The sequence below is a fragment of the Heterocephalus glaber genome, unplaced genomic scaffold (assembly GCF_053883595.1).
Source record: "Heterocephalus glaber isolate CG9 unplaced genomic scaffold, H.glaber_assembly_v1.0 deba00001606, whole genome shotgun sequence".
Classification (NCBI taxonomy): Eukaryota; Metazoa; Chordata; class Mammalia; order Rodentia; family Bathyergidae; genus Heterocephalus; species Heterocephalus glaber.
The window spans coordinates 2690034-2711056 of NW_028258377.1; the positions used below are offsets into that span (position 1 = coordinate 2690034).

General features: G+C 36.9%; 1 protein-coding gene and 1 pseudogene across 3 annotated transcripts in view; one reads left to right on the plus strand and one right to left on the minus strand.

Annotated features, from left to right (window-relative positions):
• Dtwd2 (DTW motif tRNA-uridine aminocarboxypropyltransferase 2) overlaps positions 1-21023 on the plus strand; it is a 90891-nt gene that overhangs the window by 54177 nt on the left and 15691 nt on the right. The gene's annotated exons all lie outside the window — the stretch shown is intronic.
• LOC101716421 (ribosome biogenesis protein NSA2 homolog pseudogene) lies at positions 827-1876 on the minus strand (annotated as a pseudogene).

Sequence of the window (21023 nt, forward strand, 5' to 3'; positions counted from 1 at the left end):
TTTTTGGTACCAGCGATTGAAGTCGGATCCTTGTGCTTGCGCAGCAGGTGGCAAGACCACTGAGCTAAATCCCCGGCCCTACCTTGTGATTTCTTAATCAAGAATCAGTTTTTAGTGCAAATTTATTTTTCAGAGATGGCCAAAACAATCATTCACTAATAAAAGAAATTGAAGATTTTATTTCTGAGGACTTTTTAATTGCTCTTTTAGAAATACATAGCATGATAACTTTTTGTAAATGTTTATCAATATCTGCAGATACCAAAGAAAGGCATAGATGTTCATTTTAAAACATTACTAGTAGTATCTGCTTGTTTGTCTTGTTCCTTTTCTGTGTGATAGAATATCACCTACTCCACAGTTTTTTTTTTTTGTGTGTGTGTGTGTGTGTGTGTGTAAAACCCCTTGTAGTAATTTTTTACTTTTCCTTTACTGTTTGCATTGTCTTGTCCACAGAATAGTGAGATGATCTACTGTGATATCTTTGACTCATTATTTAATAGCTAATAGACACATCATCGCTGTAGTTTCATTGTTTGGATCGTTCTGGTATATAGATACCTATCAATGATTTTCCTTAGTACTTTGAATTCTTCCTTCACCTGGTCAGTGGCCTGAGTATGGTGAGGAAAGAGGCTGAAATCAAGAAAAACTGCAATTTGGGAACTTTGTTAACATGCTTTCTTGCTGGATTTCTTGACCCATGCATTTGAATCAGTTCCATTTCCAGTGGGTTTGTGCCTTATTCTTTCTGTACAATAGTGCATTCTACATTTCTCTTCTTTTTATAAACTGGGCCATTTTAATGTTCTTACAATTTAATAAATAATTCTCTTGATGACTGCAGTTACAAAAGCTGTGGTAGTATTCACAATAATGGTGGTTTTCCTCATTGGTCTGTAGTCTTCAATAAGTGTAAGAAGTTATTGTATGAAACATTTTTCAAACCAGTAAGACTGCATTGATGCATCCATCATTTTCAGGATTGTTGGTTACCTGGACGTATTTACCCCAAATAACCTTGCCTCCTTGTGTCACAAGGCCCAACTCACTCATGTTCACTTCAGTCACTGTACCTTTGGTAATAACACCCAAAATTGTATATAGTGGTGATGAAGGATTTTTTTTCACACCAAGTATTGGGAGGCAAAAGGTGGCTTTCTGTTCAGGATGTTACATGGGCCTTCTTGAAACGTAAGCCCATTGGCCTAATGAACCTTTCATATTTTGGTGGTTTTCTTGTAAAGCCATCTCCAACAAAGCCGACTTTAGTAACCATCCTCTTCCATGCCTTCTTTTTTCTCTTTCCAGCTCGAATAACTTTCAATACTTCTGTCTCTCTCTGTGCAGGAACTTTGGGGAGAGGGACTTCCCATTTTCCCACCTTTTCTTTTCTTTTCTTTTTTGTTTAATCATGTTGGAAAGTACTTTTGCCCAAGATTGTCCCTCTCTGTCTAGCAGATAGGCAGGTACTGCTCCCTGAGGAGTCTTTTCATCATTCTTTTGTTTGGTGTTTCTCTTTTCATGCATCTTGATAGTCTTCTTCATTTGTATTTTCTCGGCTGTGGCGCTGTTTATGGTAGAGCTTAGCCTTCAGACCAATCATTTTTTTTGCCTTCTTTGAACATTCATGAGCCTCTCGACTTTCCTTCTTGCTCTTTTTCTCATGGAATCCAAATGGTACCGTAATGTTTATGGTGTAATTCAATATATTCATTTTGTGTCATGGTGACAGCTGCAGAGCCCCCAGGGGTGGCCTCAGGCACTGGAAGAAAAGTATCAATTTTGGAGTTTCTCCGACACACCTACATTTCTCTTCTTACTTCAATTCAAGTAAATAGTTGTTTTAATGAGAATCTGCATCTTTTTTTTTTTTTTTGTAGCGGGGATTGAACTCGGGTTCTTGCACTTGCACAGCAGGCGGCAAAACCACCGAGCTAAATCCCCGGCCCTTCAATGAGAATCTGAATTAGAATGATGATTCTTGAGAAAGTCAGCCTCCCCACTTCCTTTTGTGGATCCTAACATTTAAGACCAATACATTTGTCCAATGGTTGTGAAATGTGTTTGCCATAATTTTTTATTCCTTCAGAAAAGTGAAACACTATTCAGGAAAATAGTTTGTCTTCAAGCTTTACTTTCTTTGCCATGTGCCACTGGAGAAGGGGGTGTGAGTGTATTGCTTTTTTCCTTCCCTAGTGGGCCACATCTCTGGCCCTTGCCGTTCTAAGCTAGAGAGTATTACAAGATTCCTTAATGATTTCTTCTATTAGTAACTGTTACCTTGAATTATGCTTATAAATTAGTTTTCAGCATTAAGCATCCACTTTCATTTTGGTTCAGATTGAGGTGCATCTTGTATAGCAGTAGTGTGTTTATTTTGTATTTATGACTTTTCATATGCTCAGTACGTATCTATTCACTTATTAATCTGTATATTTATCTAACTCATTTGAGCTCCCACTATGTCTGTTTAATGATATAAAGCACAAGTGAACTTGTTTTTTTTCTCACAAAGCATATAGTAACCTGGGAAGAAAGATAAAAAGAGATAATAAATGAAATATCATCATTTTTCTAAGAGATTTTCTAAGAGTCGGTGTTCGTTACTTTTCTCTCATTGCTGAGACAAAAATACCCGACACCAAAAATTGGAAGGGAAGGGGTTTACTTGGCTTACAATGTATAGAAGTTTCAATCCATGATCAGCTGGCTCCAAGGCAGGGATGGCAAACAGGTATTGCAGAGGAAAACAACATGGTGTATGCATATGTACGCATGCATGGCAGCAGCAGCAACAAGAGAGAGGTTAACAGTGTCTCTCTGCCCCTTTTATCTTATTCAGACTACTTAAGGTGGGTAGCACTCACACCCTTAATCCTAGTGCCCTCAAGCCTAGCACTGCACCATGAAACAATTCCAGCTTCACACACTCTAGATCAGTCTTGTAACCACATGAGGCTTTGGGGGGACATCTAGACCCAAATGATAACAGTTCCAGCAGGGGACTGAGATGGAGAATACATGAAAAGGAGAAGATCTCTTAGAGGAGGTAACCCTGCTCTGAGTCCTGAAAGGTCAGGAGGAACTGGACATGACCAAAATTGGTGAAATCATTCCAGTAGAATAAAACAACATGATCAAATGTCCTGAAGTGGAAAAAAGTTAGACATGTTTGAGGAACTGAATGAAGGCTGGTTGAAGCTTAGTAAGAGAGGGACAAAGTGGGTCAAACGGGCTAGTAGGGATAAGTGAGAGCCAGGTGCAGGACCTGGCAGCCATAGTAAGAAGTTGGATTTTTTTCCTGTGGGTTCTGTGATGCTTTCAGCATTTGTTGTTGTTGTTTTTTTGTTACCTTTTTACAATCCTTCCTTTAATTCACTACATTGGTCTTGATTTGGGTGGAAGTCATCCCTGTGATTTTCAGTCCAAGTATTTCAGGTGGAACTTGCTTTGTTCAATCTCTAGGGTATGATGATTAGTTCAGAGATGCATGTGTTCCAAAGGAAACCATGAGCCAAAATAAACCATTTCTCCTCAAAGTTGCATATGTTAGGTAATTTGTTCAAGCAACAGAAAGGTATCTAATACAAGGTCCCTGGGGCAGTAGCCCTAAGGGTATGGAAGCAGATTGTTCACTCTGTTCTCCTTTTTTCAAGCAAGGGGATCTTACTGGTCAGAGTTTCCTATCATTGCTAAGCAGTGCCAGTTTAGGGGATGGAATGATGTGAACGAAATGAGACTGTTCTTACAACCTGGGGGGGGGGGACAGTTATTCTTAGGTTTTTGTTCATTGTATTGCTGTGCTTCTTACATGAACTTCTGAGCTCAGAGAAATTTTTTGAGTAGCTGCTTAATGGGGGTGGGAGGGGGGTGGAAGAAGGCTAGACTCTCCTATTCTGTCATCTGGCTGATGTCCCCCATCATCAGTTATATTTTTGCTAAAGTGAGTTGAATTGAATTTTCTGTTACATGCAACTGAAAGGCTTTAAGCAGGGGAATGATACAGTCTTTAGATAACATTTTCTTCTTTATTTATGATTTAAGGAGATACCAATGAGCAATTCTACTAGTCAGTTTTTTATTTATTACAACAAAATACTGTACCTCAGATGTACTTAAAGAATTGAGATTTATTTAACTTATAGTCCTGGATGTTCAGGGACATGACACTGGCATCAGCTCAGGTCTGTTGAGAGCCTTCCTGGCTGTGGTACATCATAGCAGGGGCACATGTGTGAAGAAGAGATTATATCCTCAATTTTAGTATATGTGCTGCTGAAGCAAGCCTGAGATTATATCCCCAAACCAGGAAGTCAGGAAGGCTGCGTGGGGCCAGGCTCTCTTCTGAGAACATGCTCCCACATCATTTAAGGATCTCCCCTCTTGATATTTCTCACCTCTCAAAAGTTTCATACCAGCTCCCAATACTACCAGCCTGGGACCAAACTTCTAGTATGTGACCTTGGGGGTAAACAATATATAGACCACAATAGTAGATTTTTTTTGCAGTTAGTTTTGATGTAGGATACATTTGTTCTGTCACTTTCCCTTGAAGGTGGCTTGCCTTGCAACCTTGAGATTCAGTTTCTTCAAATTAGGCTCTACTTGTTTGTTGTTTGCCATGGGCTAATTAAGAGTTAGTGTAGTATATACCCTTGACATCAGAAGACTTAGATTAGAATTCTGTTTTCTTAAGTATTAGTTCTTTGCCTAGATAGCTCTTAATTTCTGTAAGCCTCTCCCCACCCCGAGATGAAATAAAGGTGCCCTCCAGCCACCTTCGGTCAGTTTTGGTTGCTGGCTTCTAAGCACACAAAGCAAAATGAACACTCAGGGAGCCCATGTCAGCCGGGGCCCTGAAGGTTCTGAGGTTCCTATCCAGTCTATTTTTTCCTCTTTTAATTCTTTTCATATTTTTTGTATGTACTATCTAGAATCTTTAGTTTTAGTTGCCAGGAGGGATAGGGAAAAGCATATCTACTCTATGTTTTGGATGCACAAATTCTGAGCTCATTGTTAGTAGCCATGGAATTAGAGAACTTTAGAGCTAGAAGGCATCATTGAGTTTCCTCTCATCCTGGATGGTTAATTTTATATGTAAACTTGACAGAGCCATTTGGGTGTTCTGCTGTTTGGTTAAACATTATTCTAAGTGTCTCTGCTAGTGTGTTTTTAGATTGAGATTAACATTTTAATTAGTGCAATAATGTACATTGTTCTTCATAACATGGGCGGGCTCTGTACAATTATTTGAAAGTCTGAATAGATACGCAGACTCACGTTCCGCCAAGTATGAAAACAATTCTTCTATAGACTACTTTCTGAGTGTGCCTGCACCAGTGTCTCTCCTACATCTCAGATCTGCAGTCCACACTGCCTCCATAGTCATGTAATTTGATAAGAAATCCTGTATCTCTATGTGTATGTGTGTGTATATAAATATATATATATATAGAAGACATGCATATTCAGCTGGAGAACTCTGACTAATACAAGTTCAAACTCACAGTTTAAAAAGTTAAAAGCAGGAGTAGCTATCCTCTTTGCAGACCAAGTGGATTTCAAACCCACATTGATTAAGAGAGACAAAGAAGGACACTACATCCTTGTAAAGGGAACAATCCAACAGGAAGAGATGATAATCATAAATATATATGCACCAAACGCTAGTGCGCCCAACTATGTAAAACAAATACTAATGGACTTGAAAAGTCATATATGCACTAATACACTGGTAGTGGGGGACCTCAATACCCCACTGTCAAAAATAGATAGATCAACTAGACAAAAAATAAGTAATGAAATACTAGAACTCAATCGAACTCTTGAACAAATGAACTTAACAGATGTTTGCAGAGTGTTCCACCCCACAAAAGCAGAATAAACATTCTTTTCAGCTGCACATGGGTCATTCTCCAAAATGCACCACATGGCTGCTCATAGAACATGTTTAAATAAGTGCAAAAGAATTGAAGTTATCCCTTGTATATTATCAGACCATAATGCGAAGAAATTGGAGATCAATAGCAAAAGAAGCTGCAAAAATTTCATAAACACATGGAAATTGAACAACGCACTTCTGAGTAACCAATGGGTCACAGAGGAAATTAAAGAAGAAATCAGACAGTTCCTTCAATTAAATGACAATGACAATGCAACATATTGGAATCTATGGGACACGATGAAAGCAGTCTTATGAGGGAAATTCATAGCAGTGAATACTCAGGAAAACAGAGCGAGCCCAATTAAACAACCTAATGCTGAACCTCAATCTTCTAGAAAAAGAAGAGCAGGACAACCCCAATGCTCATACAAGGGAGGAAATTATAAAGATCAGAGCAGAAATTAATTCAATAGAGACTAAGAGAACAATTAAAAAAAATTGATGAAGCCAAGAGTTGGTTCTTCAAAAGAATAAGCAAAATTGACAAACCTTTAGCCAACCTTGTCAGAAAAAGGAAAGAAAAGGCCCAAATCCATGCAATTAGGAATGGAAAGGGTGAAATGACAACAGACCCAGCAGAAATCCAGAGGATCATCAATACCTACTTAGAGAACCTATACGCCAATAAGATGGAAAGCACGGAAGAAATGGACAGATTCCTAGATACGTATGAATTACCAAGGTTGAACAAAGAAGACCTAAAATTTCTAAATGACCCAATATCAACCAATGAAATTGAAAATGCAATTAAAAACTTACCAACTAAGAAAAGCCCAGGTCTTGATGTCTTCACTGCTGAATTCTACAAGACATTTAGAGAGGAACTACTGCTACTTCTGCTTAAACTCTTTAATGAAATTGAAAGTGAAGCAATATTCCTCAGTTCATTCTTGGAAGCAAGCATCACCTTGATCCCCAAAGCAGAGAAAGACCCAACCAAAAAAGAGTACTATAGGCCAATCTCACTAATGAATGTAGATGCAAAAATCCTTAATAAGATACTTGCAAATAGAATGTAGAAGATCATCAAAATCATACACCCTGATCAAGTGGGATTCATCCCAGGGATGCAAGGATGGTTCAACATACGGAAATCAATCAATGTAATACACTATATCAATAGAGCCAAGGACAAAAAGCATATGATCATCTCAATAGGCACAGAAAAAGCATTCGACAAAGTCCAACGTGCATTTATGATCAAAACCCTACAAAAAATTGGAATAGGCAGTCTCTACCTCAATCTGATAAAAGCCATCTATGAAAAACCAACAGCCAATATCATACTAAATGGTCAAAAACTAAATGGTCAAAATCCTTCACACTAAAATCATGAACAAGAGAAGGATGTCCACTATCACCACTCCTGTTCAATATACTCTTGGAAACATTAGCCACCGCAATCAGATAAGAGAAAGAAATAAAAGGAATAAAGATAGGAAAAGAAGAAGTCAACTTGTCATTATTTGCAGACATGATACTCTATATAGAAGACCCCAAGTGCTCCACCAAAAGTCTTCTAGACTTAATAACCAAATTCAGTAGAGTAGCTGGATACACGTTCAACACACACAAACCAATAGCTTTCCTCTACACAAACAACAGACTCACTGAGAGAGAAATAGGGCAAACAATTCCTTGAACGATAGCATCCAAAAAACTGAAATAACTAGGAATCAACCTAAGAAAAGAAATCAAAGAACTCTTCTCTGAAAACCATAGCACTCTGAAAAGAGAGATTGAAGATGATATCAGTAAATGGAAAGACATCCCTTGCTCCTGGGTAGGAAGGCTCAACATAGTGAAAATCGGCATACTTCCAGAACTGCTACATAGATTCAATGCAATCCTAATTGCAATTCCAGTACCATACTTCACGGACCTTGAGAAAACAATCCAAACATTCATTTGGAACAAGAAGAGACCCAGAGTAACAAAAGGAATTCTAGGTAAAAGAGACATGGCAGAGGGTATTACTACCCCCAACTTGAAACTCTACTACAAAGCTACTATGATAAAAATAGCATGGTACTGGCAAAGAAACAGATCTGAGGACCAGTGGAACAGATTAGAAGATGCAAAAACAACTCCAGAAACACTCAGCCATCTCATCTTCGATAAAGGAGCCATACACCCTCACTGGAGGAAAGATAGCCTCTTTAATAAATGGTGATGGAAAAATTGAGTTTCAACTTGTCAAAGATTAAAACTGGACCTATGTCTCTCACCATGTATTAAACTAAAATCAAAATGGATCAAAGATCTAAACATTAAAACAAATGCTGAACCAGTTGGAAAGAGGTTAGGTAGAACTCTGAAGACATCGGTTAGGAAAAGATTTTATGAACAAAACCTCAGTTGCCCGTGAACTAGCACAAACAATCAACACATGGATCTCTTCTTAAAAAGCTTCTGCACAGCAAGAGAAGCCACCAGCAGTGTGAAGAGACAACCCACAATGGGGGAAAAAATCTTCACCTGCTTTTCCTTAGACAACGGTCTAGTATCTCGAATGTATAAAGAACTTCAAAAGATCAGACCTCCCAAATTTAAAGACCCAATCCAAAAATGGGCATCTGAAATGAACAGACATTTCTCAGACAAAGAAGTAGAAATAGCAAATAAACATATGAAAACATGTTCAACATCACTGGTCATTTGAGAGATGAAAATGAAAACAACGCTGAGATTTCATCTCACTCCAGAAAGAATTTCTGGCCTCAAAAAATCAACCAATAACAAATGCTGGCGAGGCTGTGGGGAAAGAGGAACCCTACTTCACTGCTGGTGGGAGTGTAAACTGGTGCGACCACTGTGGAAATCAACATGGAGATACCTCAAAGAACTAGGACTGGAAGTCCCATTTGACTCAGCTCTTCCCCTGCTGGTTGTCTTCCCCAAGGAATGAAAAGAATCATACCAAAGTGATATATGTGCACCCATGTTCATAGCAGCACAAGTTGTAATAGCTAAAACTGGGAAGCAGCCCAAATCCCCATCAACTGGAGAGTGGAGAAAGAAAATGTGGGTTTTTTTCTAAAATGGAATACTACTCAGTCATAAAATATGAGAAATTAAAGACATTTATAGCTAAATGGATGCTCATTGAGGCGATACTCTTAAGTGAAATAAGTTGGACACGTGTAAATACTGAATAGTTTACTGAATGGTAGAAACACAGTGTAAGTAAGGAATAAAAGGTATAATAGATAATGTGAAATAGGAAGGAAAGGGGCAAAGGGGAAGGGGATGTGAGAGGGGTAGGGGAAAGGAAAGAAGGGAATGGGATTAATATGAGAAAATGGAAAAATGGAAACAAAATCTTTGTAAATAGGGAGGGATGGAGGGGTTGAAGGGACAGCAGGGGAAGGGGGAAAATAAGAACCAAGAGAGATTATGTAAAGGTGAAAATTTCCAATGATGAATGTCATTATATTGTATACCTAAAACGTACCAATAAAATAAAAATTAAAAGAAGAAGAAAAAAAAAAACTCCCCAGCAAATCTTGACCATGAATAGTGGGGGAAGGTATGACATGTTGAACAGGTTAGCAAAACCAGTTTTTAATTTCCTATTGGAAAGAGGCTGAAGACATAGTTAATAAGTGACAGATCCAGAAACAGATCATAGCTTTCTCATTACATCATGCTTTATGGATGATTTCCCAGGGTATTACTGGGAGAGAGAGACTGTTTCATTAGTATAGGTTTATTTATTTGTTTTTTCTTTCCAGTATTTCTGCTTTTTAAAAAAAATTCCATTGTTTATTGGTACATTTTCTTTATACAATATGACATTCATCATTGGGAATTTGTACCTGTACATGATATATCTTCGTTCTTGTTTTTTTCCTCATTCCTCCTCCTTCCCATCCATTTCTCCACCCGCCGCATTTACAAAAACTTAGCTTCTGTTTTTTCCTTCTTTTCTCATATTTTTTCCTTCCCTTCTTTCCTTTCCCTCACCCCCCTCCCTACTTCCCCTTACATTTTGGACCTTTTCTTCCTGTTTCACATTATCTATTATACATTTTGGTCCTCATTTATTTACTCTTGTAGTTTCTCACAGCAGAGGAATTATTCAGTATTTACATGGGTGTCCTATTTATTTCACTTAAGAGTATGGCCTCAATGTGCATCCATTTAGCTATGAATGGCTCTAGTTTATCATTCTTTATGGCTGAGTAGTACTCCATTTTATTTTAAAAACCCACATCTTCAGTCACAAGCTGATGGGCAATTGGGCTGTTTCCAAGATTTAGCTATTATAAACTGTGCTGTTATAAACATGGGTGTGCATATATCGCTGTGGTATGATGCTTTAAAATCTTTTGGGAAGATACCTAGCAGGGGAATAGCTGGGTCAAATGGGACCTCTAATTCTAGTTCGTTGAGGAATCACCACAGTGATTTCCACAGTGTACACTCCCACCAAGAATGGAGGAGGGTTCTTTTTTCCCCACAGCCCCGCCAGTATTTGTTGTTGGTTTGATTTCTTGACAGCAGCCATTCTTTCTGGAGTGAGATGGAATCTCAGTGTTGTTTTCATCTGCATCTCTTGAGTGACCATGCTTAAGTAAATGCAAAGGAGTTGAAGTTATGCCTTGTATATTTTCAGATCATGGGGCAATGAAATTGGAGATTAATAGCAAAAGAATCCACAAGAACTTCACAAACACATGGAACTTGAATAATACCCCCCTGAACCAAATGAATCACAGAGAAAATTAAGGAAGAAATTAGTTTCTACAGTTAAATGATAATGCCAATACAACATTCTGGAAATTATGGGACACAGTGAAATCAGTCCTATGAGGGAAATTGATAGCAGGGAATGCCCATATTAGGAAAATGGAGTGAGCTGAAATAAACTTAATGCAGAACCTCAAACTCCTAGAAAAAGAAGAGCAACACAAACCCAAAACTTGTACAGAGTAGGGAGGAAATTATAAAGAACAGGGCAGAAATCAATGCAATGGAGATTAAGAGAACAGTCCCAAAAAATCAATGAATCAGAGAGTTGGTTCTTCAAAAGAATAAATAAAATTGACAAACCTTAGCCAACCTTATCAAAAAAAGGAAAGAAAAGGCTCACATCCATGCAATTAGGAATGAAAAGGGTGATGTTACAACAGATCCAGCAAAAATCTAGAGGATCATCAACACCTACTTTGAGAACCTGTATTCCAATAAGATTGGTAACACAGAAAAAATGGACAGATTCCTAGATACATATGAATTACCAAAGTTGAACCAAGAAGATATAAAAATTCTAAACAACCCAATATCAATCAATGAAGTTGAAAATGTAATTAAAAACTTACCAACAAAGAAAACCCCGGGTCCTGATGGCCTTACCACTGAATTCTACAAGAAATTTAGAGAAGAGCTAATCCTACTACTTCTCAAACTTTAATGAAATTGAAAGGGAAGCAATACTCCCAAATTCATTGCTGGAAGTATTCATTACCTTCATCCCGAAAGTAGAGAAAGACCCAACCAAAAAAGAGAACTACAGGCCAATCTCCCTAATGAACATAGAAGTGAACCTTTGATCATAACAATTTTGTCAACTGGTAATACATAGCCTTGTTTTATGTGTTTCTATTTACACATATCTAATATGTTACTAATTCATTGACATTGCGTTACCTACCAAAAGCACTATAACTTGTGCCTAAAAGAAGCTAATATAACACACATATTTTCTCTGTAAGGTACATCACAGCTTTGTTGAGCATAAGAACACTAGACAGCACTTCAGCACTATACTTGGAGGTCAGATAGTGAAATTACCAACAAAAAGCACAAAAAATGCAAAAAGGGACACTTGACTGTAAAAAAGAAGCATATTTATGATGTGAGCTGAAATAAGAAGGCAGATCATGGCCATGTTCTACCTAATCTGTGTATGGATCTTTGGATGACTCACATTTTTTACAGTTCTACGCATGCACATTTTGGTGAGAATGGAATTTTGCAAATATGAATCTACAAATAGTGAAATGTTTATTATCTATCAGGACATTAGTAAATACTGTATTTGTTTCTAAACAGGTATGCCAGTGGGCTAAGTATAACAGTTTTTCCTCTTAAACTAAATTTTAAAATGTCATTAAAACAGCAGTTTTTAGGATTCAAATTAGAGCAGTAGTAGAGTACTAATTTTATAAGGTTTTTTAAAAAGTGCCAGACTGTAAATTTTCAAACTTACTACTCTAATAAAATTTAAAGTTTTAATTTTTATTTTTTGAAGTGCTAGGGTTCGAACCCAAGGCTTTGCACATGCTAAGCAAGTGCCTGGCCTGGGTTACACGCATAGCCCTATTAACTGTAACTTTGGATGCCAAGTCTTATTATATTTAAAATTTTATCTTTTGATTCTTCACTGATTAGGGACTCATTGTAACACTGCCCATTAGTTTTTCCCCAGTAGCAACTGACCATAAATGATTACATTTCAAATTATATAATGTGAGTTTCTTTGTTATAAAATTCTATCAAGATTCACCCTAGTGGGCCCTAAACTTCAAATGTACCAGTATATGATTCTGAGATTGAATTAATTTTCAAACATTCTTACTCTGCTATTATTTGCAATGATGCATATTTCAAAAAAATATTATTTAGTACATTTTCTTTTACATACTAGTTCCTTTGAATTACTTTTAATTTGTTATCTCCTATTCATATAAACAGGAGATAGGCCATTTTAGGTGAGGTCAGGCCAGTAGTTGTATTGACTGTTTTAATAATGGCTTGTTATTGCTTTATGTGCAGGAAACAATTAATATAGCAGTCTAAGACTGCTCTCTTTAGAAACATGTATGTAAGGATAACTTTCATTGGAAGCAGGATGCAAATGGTAAAGCTTTCTGGACTGATGTAAAACTTTACCTAAATGATAAGAGTGGCTCACTGTGCCTAAACTATTTGTCCAAAGCATGCCTCTAATTCCAGTACTCTGGGAGATGGAGGGAGGAAGATCCTATATTACAGCCAAGCCTGGGTAATTTAGCGATTCAACAAGACCCTGTTTCAAAATATAATTAAGAAAACAGGCTTGGGACATAGCTCAGTGAGAATGCCCTGGGTTTAATCCGAAGTACACCCCCTCCCCCTGAAAAAATCAGCTTACCCCAAGTGGGCAGATCATTTATTCCTTTATTTTTTACTTCTGGAATAGCTTGTTTTTTTATTCTTAGGAGGGTAATTGAAATAATAAATTCCCTGTGTTACTGGTGGTGAACCAACAGCATGTGTGCCTCGGTGAAGTTGTTAATTTCTTTTCCTCCAAACTTTCTTTTTCAAATATTAAAGAATTTTTCATTCTTTGAATAATTTTGTGTTCATGGTATTCATAATTTCTGTGGTTTTATTAACATGTAACTCTTGACCGTTATGTTTTTAAGAGAATTAATGTTTTTATTATATCCTCCTTAGGAGTGTCAGTTCTGGTTGTTTTTTTTTAATCTCAACCTTTTCCAGGTTGAATTTTTAAAATTTGGAAATGAAAAATCTGACCTATACATAGTATCACAGGCTCAGATGCACCATAATTTTTGTGGTATAGAAGAACTGAGACAGGAATTCTCCTTGCAGAAAATATTATTCCTTTTTATGACTAGGCATTCTTACTTAATATAGAAATTTTTCCATCCATGTGATTTGAATGTTTCTTATTTACTCACTGGTTTGTAGTAAGAGCCCTTGGGGACTTCTTTCTAAATAGCATGAAAAAATCCTTGAATCTTATTAGTGGCTGTTACACATTTTAGGATGTAGTATGATATTTTCACATATTAGTTCATTCAGAACTCCTAAGTGTTATTTAATCTTACTCTTTTTATAGTCAGTAATCATGTCTACTTTCAGTATTAACAATAAATGGCTTCTTTATGGGATATTTATTATTGCATGTTAGAAAATAATTTTGCATGCAATACATAATTTCATTTTTTAAACAAGTGTAAGGTGGGTTAAATAAGTATTATTTATGGTTCAATAAGTGAGGAATTCCATAAGTGAGGAATTGAAGCTCAAGGGGGTTTACCAACCTTCAAAAAGGAAAAACTGGAATGAGAACAGAGGTCCTATGACTCAAAATTCCATTACTAGTCCTTAACATTCATAAGTACATATTCTTTGTGTGTGTGTGTGTGTGTGTGTGTGTGTTTTATTGGAGTCAAATTCAGGAGTGCCCTAATACTGAGCTACATTTATTTTGTATTTTGAGATAGGATCTTGGTAAGTTGTCCAGGTGGTACTTGAACTTGCAGTGCTCCTGCCTCAGCTTCCCATTGTGCAGGAATTATAGACATGCCCACTATGCCCAGTGTACATTTGGTTTTAAGAGTACCAGTGTTTCCATTTTTAGTACTGGTGTTTGGATTTCTTTTTTGTTTTTCTTTTTGGTTAGTCTTGGTTAAGATAGGTCAGATATTAAGCACTTTATAGGAATTATAGTTTGGAATATTTTTAAATATTTTAAAATTTTAAATAATTTTTAGCTGATACATAAAATACATACATTTTACATATTAGTGGGGGTACCATGTAATATTTCATATGTATGTACAGTGCATAATATTTAATGCTTATCTCCTTAGATAAGCAACATGCTAATTTCATTGTAATTTCTTTATAGTGAAAACTTCCAGAGGCTCCTTTTGTAGCTTTTTAAAATGTCCAAGTAGATTATTGTTATGAATTTTGAATAATTTGATACTGTTAACTTTGTATATGGAGAGTTGGGGTGAACCTAGAGTACTCATGGTCACACTGAGTCTCCCTTCTGCTTTCCCTCATTGGGAGTGGTCAATCTAGATCAGTGAATTTCAGCTTTAGTTTCTGATTTTATATTCCATTTCTGCCATTGGGTCTTTTCCTCTGCCTTTAGTTATACTTTTTCTGGTTCTTGCTTTTTTAAACTGGATCACCAAAACTCCATCCTCTGTCTGGGATCTTGTTCCAAAGATAGGACAATGATAGTTTTACTCACTGATTCTTCTTACCTTGCTCTTTTTTACTGGATGGAGTGATTTTCGCTATTACCCTCTATATCAGTGCCACTAAAGACAAGGTAATTTGCAGTGTCAGTCACCCACTTTTGAGGTAATCGTATGGTCTGGACTCACTCATGTCCATTACTCATAATCCTTATAATATCATCATCTATTGAAATTGAGGCCACAGGAAGGACTCTTGTTCTTTTTCCACTAGAATATGTCACTACCTTAAGACAATATTAAACTATTAATTAGAGAACATTTGTGCATACCATGTTTTTATTTACGTCTTCTGAACTATTCACGTTTAAATGATGTGAGTAAGTTACAGTCTCTTTAAAGATGTAATTCTTAACCTTGAGTTTAAAAGAAGTGGTTAGAGTTTGTCAGTCATTTCCAGGTAGATGGTTAATTAAATAAAACCAGGTTATGAACTGTAACATCTACAATGAGAATATAGAGTGAAAAGAAAAGAGTATTTAAGATTGAGCCTTGAGGAACTCTAGTACAGCAGTGTCTTGATTCTTTTGTTTGCAGACAGTTCAGTGCAGAGAAGTTTGGTGTCTTGGGAACAAAGGAAGAGAATGCCATTAGAGTTGAATGCTGCTCTTGAGATAATATGAAGCCTGAGATGCATTCGCTAGCTTGGGTCACAGTGGTTGTTGCTGAATTAGAAATTATCTTAATGGAGCAATAGGACAGTAATTAGGCATTGGCTTAAGGAGCAGTTGGAGGTGAGGAAACGAATCTAGTTAGTGTAAAAAACTGTTTGGAGTAGTTCAGAAAGAAAGAAATGAGGTGGAAGCTGGATGGATTATGAGACCACCATAATGTGTTTACATGTTTCCATATAGGAAAGAATTAAGCATGTTTAAAAAGCAGTAGGAAGGATTTAGTTGAGAGAGAAAGAGGTTGAATGTAGAAAGAGAAAGGATGTTTCATAGTGTAGTGTTTTGGAGAGAGCAAGAAGCATGAACATTGTTTTATAAGTCTTTTGTGTTGTATAAATACCCAGGAGTGATATTTGTATATCTTTAAACTTCATAATAAACTACCAGTTACCCAAAGTGGTTATACTGTTTTACTTCCCATTAGCACTGTACAAGACTTTTAGTTCTACATCCTTGCCAACACTTGTCAGTATTTTCAACTTTAGTTCTTTTAATAGCAGTGGAGTGGTATCTCATTGTAGTTTTAGTTTGCATTTGCATTTCCCCTGTGATTAGTTATTTGAGCATCTTTTTGTGTTTCTATGTGCCATCTGCATTTCTAACTTAATTATCCTTTCCCTATTTTGGGAAGATTGTTTATTATTGAGATGCAAGAGTTAAATATAACTTGCAAATAAGTTCTTTGTCAGATTTATCTATTGCAAATATTTTATCCTAATATCTGTGTTGCTTTTGTTTTGTTTGTTTTTTGGTACCAGGGATTGAACTTGGGCCCTTGCGTTTGCGCAGCAGGTGGCAAAACCACTGAGCTAAATCCCCGGCTCTGCTTTTTTATTTTTTTAAAATTTTATTTATTTTATTTTTTTTTTGTATTAAATTCTTTTATTGCTACATTGTAGGTATATAACACAATTACAATTCTCATTGGGAATTGTAACTTTATATAATGCATCTTGGTTCTTATTTTTTCCCCATTCCTAGCCCTCCCTTCAGGCCCTCCACCCTTCCCTATTTACAAAGACTTTATTTCCATTTTTTCCATTTCTCATCATTTTTTCCTTTCCCTTCTTTCCTTTCCCCTGCCCCTCCCACTACCCCTACCCCTTTGGACCTTTTATTCCTATTTTACATTATCAATTATTCATTCTAATCATTCGTACATTTTAGGTATACAATATAATGACATTCATCATTGGAAATTTGCACTTTTACATAATCTCTCTTGGTTCTTATTGTTCACCGTTGCCCAGCCCTCCCTTCAACCCCTCCATTCCTTCCTATTTACAAAGATTTTGTTCATATTTTTCCATTTTCTCATATTAATCCCATTCCCTTCTATGCTCTCCCCTACCCCTCCCACTCCCTTCCCCTTTGCCCCTTTTCTTCCTATTTCACATTACCTATTATACGTTTTAGTCCTTATATACACTTTCAGATTCTCACACCAGAAAAACTATTTGGTATTTATACATGTGTGTCCTATTTATTTCACTTAAGAGTATTGCCTCAATGTGGATCCACTTAGCTATAAATGTCTCTAATTTCTCACTTTTTATGGCTGAGTAGTACTCCATTTTATAAAAAACCCTCACATTTTCTTTATCCAGTCTCCAGTTGATGGGCATTTGGGCTGTTTCCAAGTTTTAGCTATCACAAACTGTGCCGCTATGAACATGGGTGCACATATATAACTTTGGTATGATTCTTTTAATTCTTTGGGGAAGATCCCCAGCAGTGGAATAGTGGAGTCAAATGGGACTTCCAGTCCTAGTTCTTTGAGGTATCTCCATACTGATTTCCACAGTGCTTGCACCAGTCTACACTCCCACCAGCAGTGGAGCAGGGTTCCTCTTTCCCCACAGCCCTGCCAGCATTTGTTATTGGTTGATTTCATAATAGCAGCCATTCTTTCTGGAGTGAGGTGGAATCCCAGCATTGTTTTCATTTGCATCTCTCGAATGACCAGTGATGTTGACCATTTTTTCATGTATTTATGAACATTTTTTTCATGTATTTATTTGCTATTTCTACTTCTTTGTCTGAGAAATGTCTGTTCATTTCAGATGCCCATTTTTGGATTGGGTCTTTAAATTTGGGAGGTCTGATCTTTTGAAGTTCTTTATAGATTCGAGATAGTAGACCTTTGTCTGAGGAAAAGCAGGTGAAGATTTTTTCCCCCATTGTGGGTTGTCTCTTCACACTGCTGGTGGTTTCTCTTGCTGTGCGGAAGCTTTTTAGTAGGAAGAGATTCCACTTGTTGATTGTTTGTGCTAGTTCACGGGCAACTGAGGTTTTGTTCATAAAATCTTTTCCTACACCGATGTCTTCAAGGGTTCTACCTAACCTCTGTTCCAACTGGTTCAGAGTTTCTATTTTAATATTTAGATCTTGAATCCATTTTGATTTTAGTTTAGTGCATGGTGAGAGATACAGGTCTAGTTTTAATCTTTGGCAAGTTGAAGCCCAATTTTTCCAGCACCATTTATTAAAGAGGCTATCTTTTCCTCCAGTGAGGGTGTTTGGGTCCTTTGTCAAAGATGAGATGGCTGAGTGTGTCTGGCGTTGTTTCTGGATCTTCTAATCTGTTCCACTGGTCCTCAAGTCTGTTTCTTTGCCAGTACCATGCTGTTTTTATCACAGTAGCTTTGTAGTAGAGTTGTAGGTTGGGGAGTGTGATACCCCCTGCCATGTCTCTGTTACCTAGAATTGCTTTTGCTATTCTGGGTCTCTTCTTGTTCCAAATGAATTTTTGGATTGTTTTCTCAAGGTCTATGAAGTGTGGTGCTGGGATCTCATTTGGAATTGCATTAAATCTATATAGCAGTTTTGGAAGTATGGCCATTTTCACTCTATTAATCCTTCCTACCCAGGAGCAGGGGATGTCTGTTCATTTTCTGATATCATCTTCAATCTCTCTTTTCAGAGTGCCATAGTTTTCAGAGAAGAGGTCTTTGATTTCTTTCGTTAGGATGATTCCTAGGTATTTCCGTTTTTTGGATGCTATTGTGAAAGGAGTTATTTGCCCTATTTCTCTCTCAGTGAGTCTGTCATTTGTGAAGAGGAAAGCTTTTGATTTTTGGTGTTGACCTTGTAACCAGCTACTTGACTGAATTTGTTTATTAAGTCTAGAAGACTTTTGGTGGAGTTCTTGGGTTCTTCTATATAGAGTAGCATGTCATCTGCAAATAATGCAGACAATTTGACTTCTTCATTACCTGTCTTTATTCCTTTTATTTCTTTCTCTTGTCCAATTGCCGTGGCTAATGTTCCCAGAACTATATTGAACAAGAGTGGTGATAGTGGACATCCTTGTCTTGTTCCTGATTTTAGTGTGAAGGATTTCAGTTTTTGACCATTTAGTATGATATTGGTTGTTGGTTTTTCATAGATGGCTTTTATCAGATTGAGGTAGAGACCATCTGTTTCAATTTTTTGTAAGGTTTTTATCATAAATGCGTGTTGGATTTTGTCAAATGCTTTTTCTGCATCTATGGAGATAATCCTATGGTTTTTGTCCTTGGTTCTATTGATATAGTGTATTACATTGATTGATTTGCATATGTTGAACCATCCCTGTATCCCTGGGATAAATCCCACTTGATCAGGGTGTAAGATCTTCTTGATGATCTTCTGCATTCTATTTGCCAGTATCTTATTAAGGATTTTTGCATCTATGTTCATGAGTGAGATTGGCCTATAGTTCTTGTTTTCGGTTGGGTCTTTCTCTGCTTTGGGGATCAAGGTGATGCTTGCTTCCAGGAATGAATTTGGGAGTATTGGTTCCCTTTCAATTTCATTGAAGAGTTTAAACAGTAGTGGCAGCAGTTCCTCTCTAAATGTCTTGTAGAATTCAGCAGTGAAGCCATCAGGGCCTGGGCTTTTCTTAGTTGATAAGTTTTTAATTACATTTTCAGTTTCCTTGGTTGATATTGGGTTCTTCAAAATATTTAGGTCTTCTTCATTCAACTTTGGTAATTCATATGTATCTAGGAATCTGTCCATTTCTTCTGTGTTTTCCATCTTATTGGCATATAGGTTCTGGAAGTAGGTATTGATGATCCTCTGGATTTCTGCTGGGTTTGTTGTAATTTCACCCCTTTCATTTCTAATTGCATGGATTTGGGCCTTTCCTTTCCTTTTTCTGGTAAAGTTGCCTAAGGGTTTGTCAATTTTGTTGATTTTTTCGAAGAACTAACTCTTGTCTTTGTTGATTTTTTGTATCGTTTTCATAGTCGCCATTGCATTGATTTCTACTCTGATCTTTATAATTTCCTCCCTTGTATGAGCTTTGGGGTTGTCTTGCACTTCTTTTTCTAGAAGCTTGAGGTTCAGCATCAGGTTGTTTAATTGGGCTCATTCTGTTTTCCTAATATGCATATTCACTGCTATGAATTTCCCTCATAAGACTGCTTTCATTGTGTCCCATAGATTCCGATATGTTGTATTGTCATTGTCATTTAATTGAAGGAACTGTCTGATTTCTTCTTTAATTTCCTGTGTGACCCATTGGTTATTCAGAAGTGTGTTGTTCAATTTCCACGTGTTTATGAAATTTTTCCAGTTTCTTTTGCTATGGATCTCCAGTTTCATTGTACTATGGTCTGATAATACACAAGGGATAACTTCAATTCCTTTGCACTTACTTAAACATGTTCTATGTGTGAGTATGTGGTCTATTTTGGAGAATGACCCATGTGCAGCTGAGAAGAATGTGTATTCTGATTTTGTGGGGTGGAAGACTCTCTAAACATCTGTTAAGTTCATTTGTTCAAGAGTTTGATTGAGTTCTAGTATTTCATTACTTATTTTTAGTCTAGTTGATCTATCTATTTGTGACAGTGGGGTGTTGAGGTCCCCCACTACAATTGTATTAGTGCATATATGGCTTTTCATGTCCATTAGTATTTGTTTTATATAGTTGGGTGCAGTAGTGTTTGGTGCATAGATATTTATGATTGTCATCTCTTCCTCTTGGATTCTTCCCTTTACAAGGATGTAGTGTCCTTCTTCATCTCTCTTAATTAGTGTTGGTTTGAAATCTACTTGATCTGCCAAGACAATAGCTACTCCTGCTTTTTTTTGGGTTCCTGTCACATGGAGTATTGTTTTCCACCCTTTAACTTTCAGTCTATGAGTTTCCTTTTGAATTAAGTGTGTTTCTTGTATGCAGCATATTGTTGGATTTTGCTTCTTGACCCATTCTGCCAGTCTATTTCTTTTGATTGGTGAGTTGAGACCATTAACGTTGATGGTTATAACTGAAACGTATTGACTTGTCATTGCCACGACTTTTTCTTTTTGTTGGGTTCTCCCCCTTTCCATTTAATTTCTTGTCATGCCAGATGGGTTCATTCTGCTTTGCTTCCTGGGGTTGTGATCCTCAATGTCTGTTCCTAG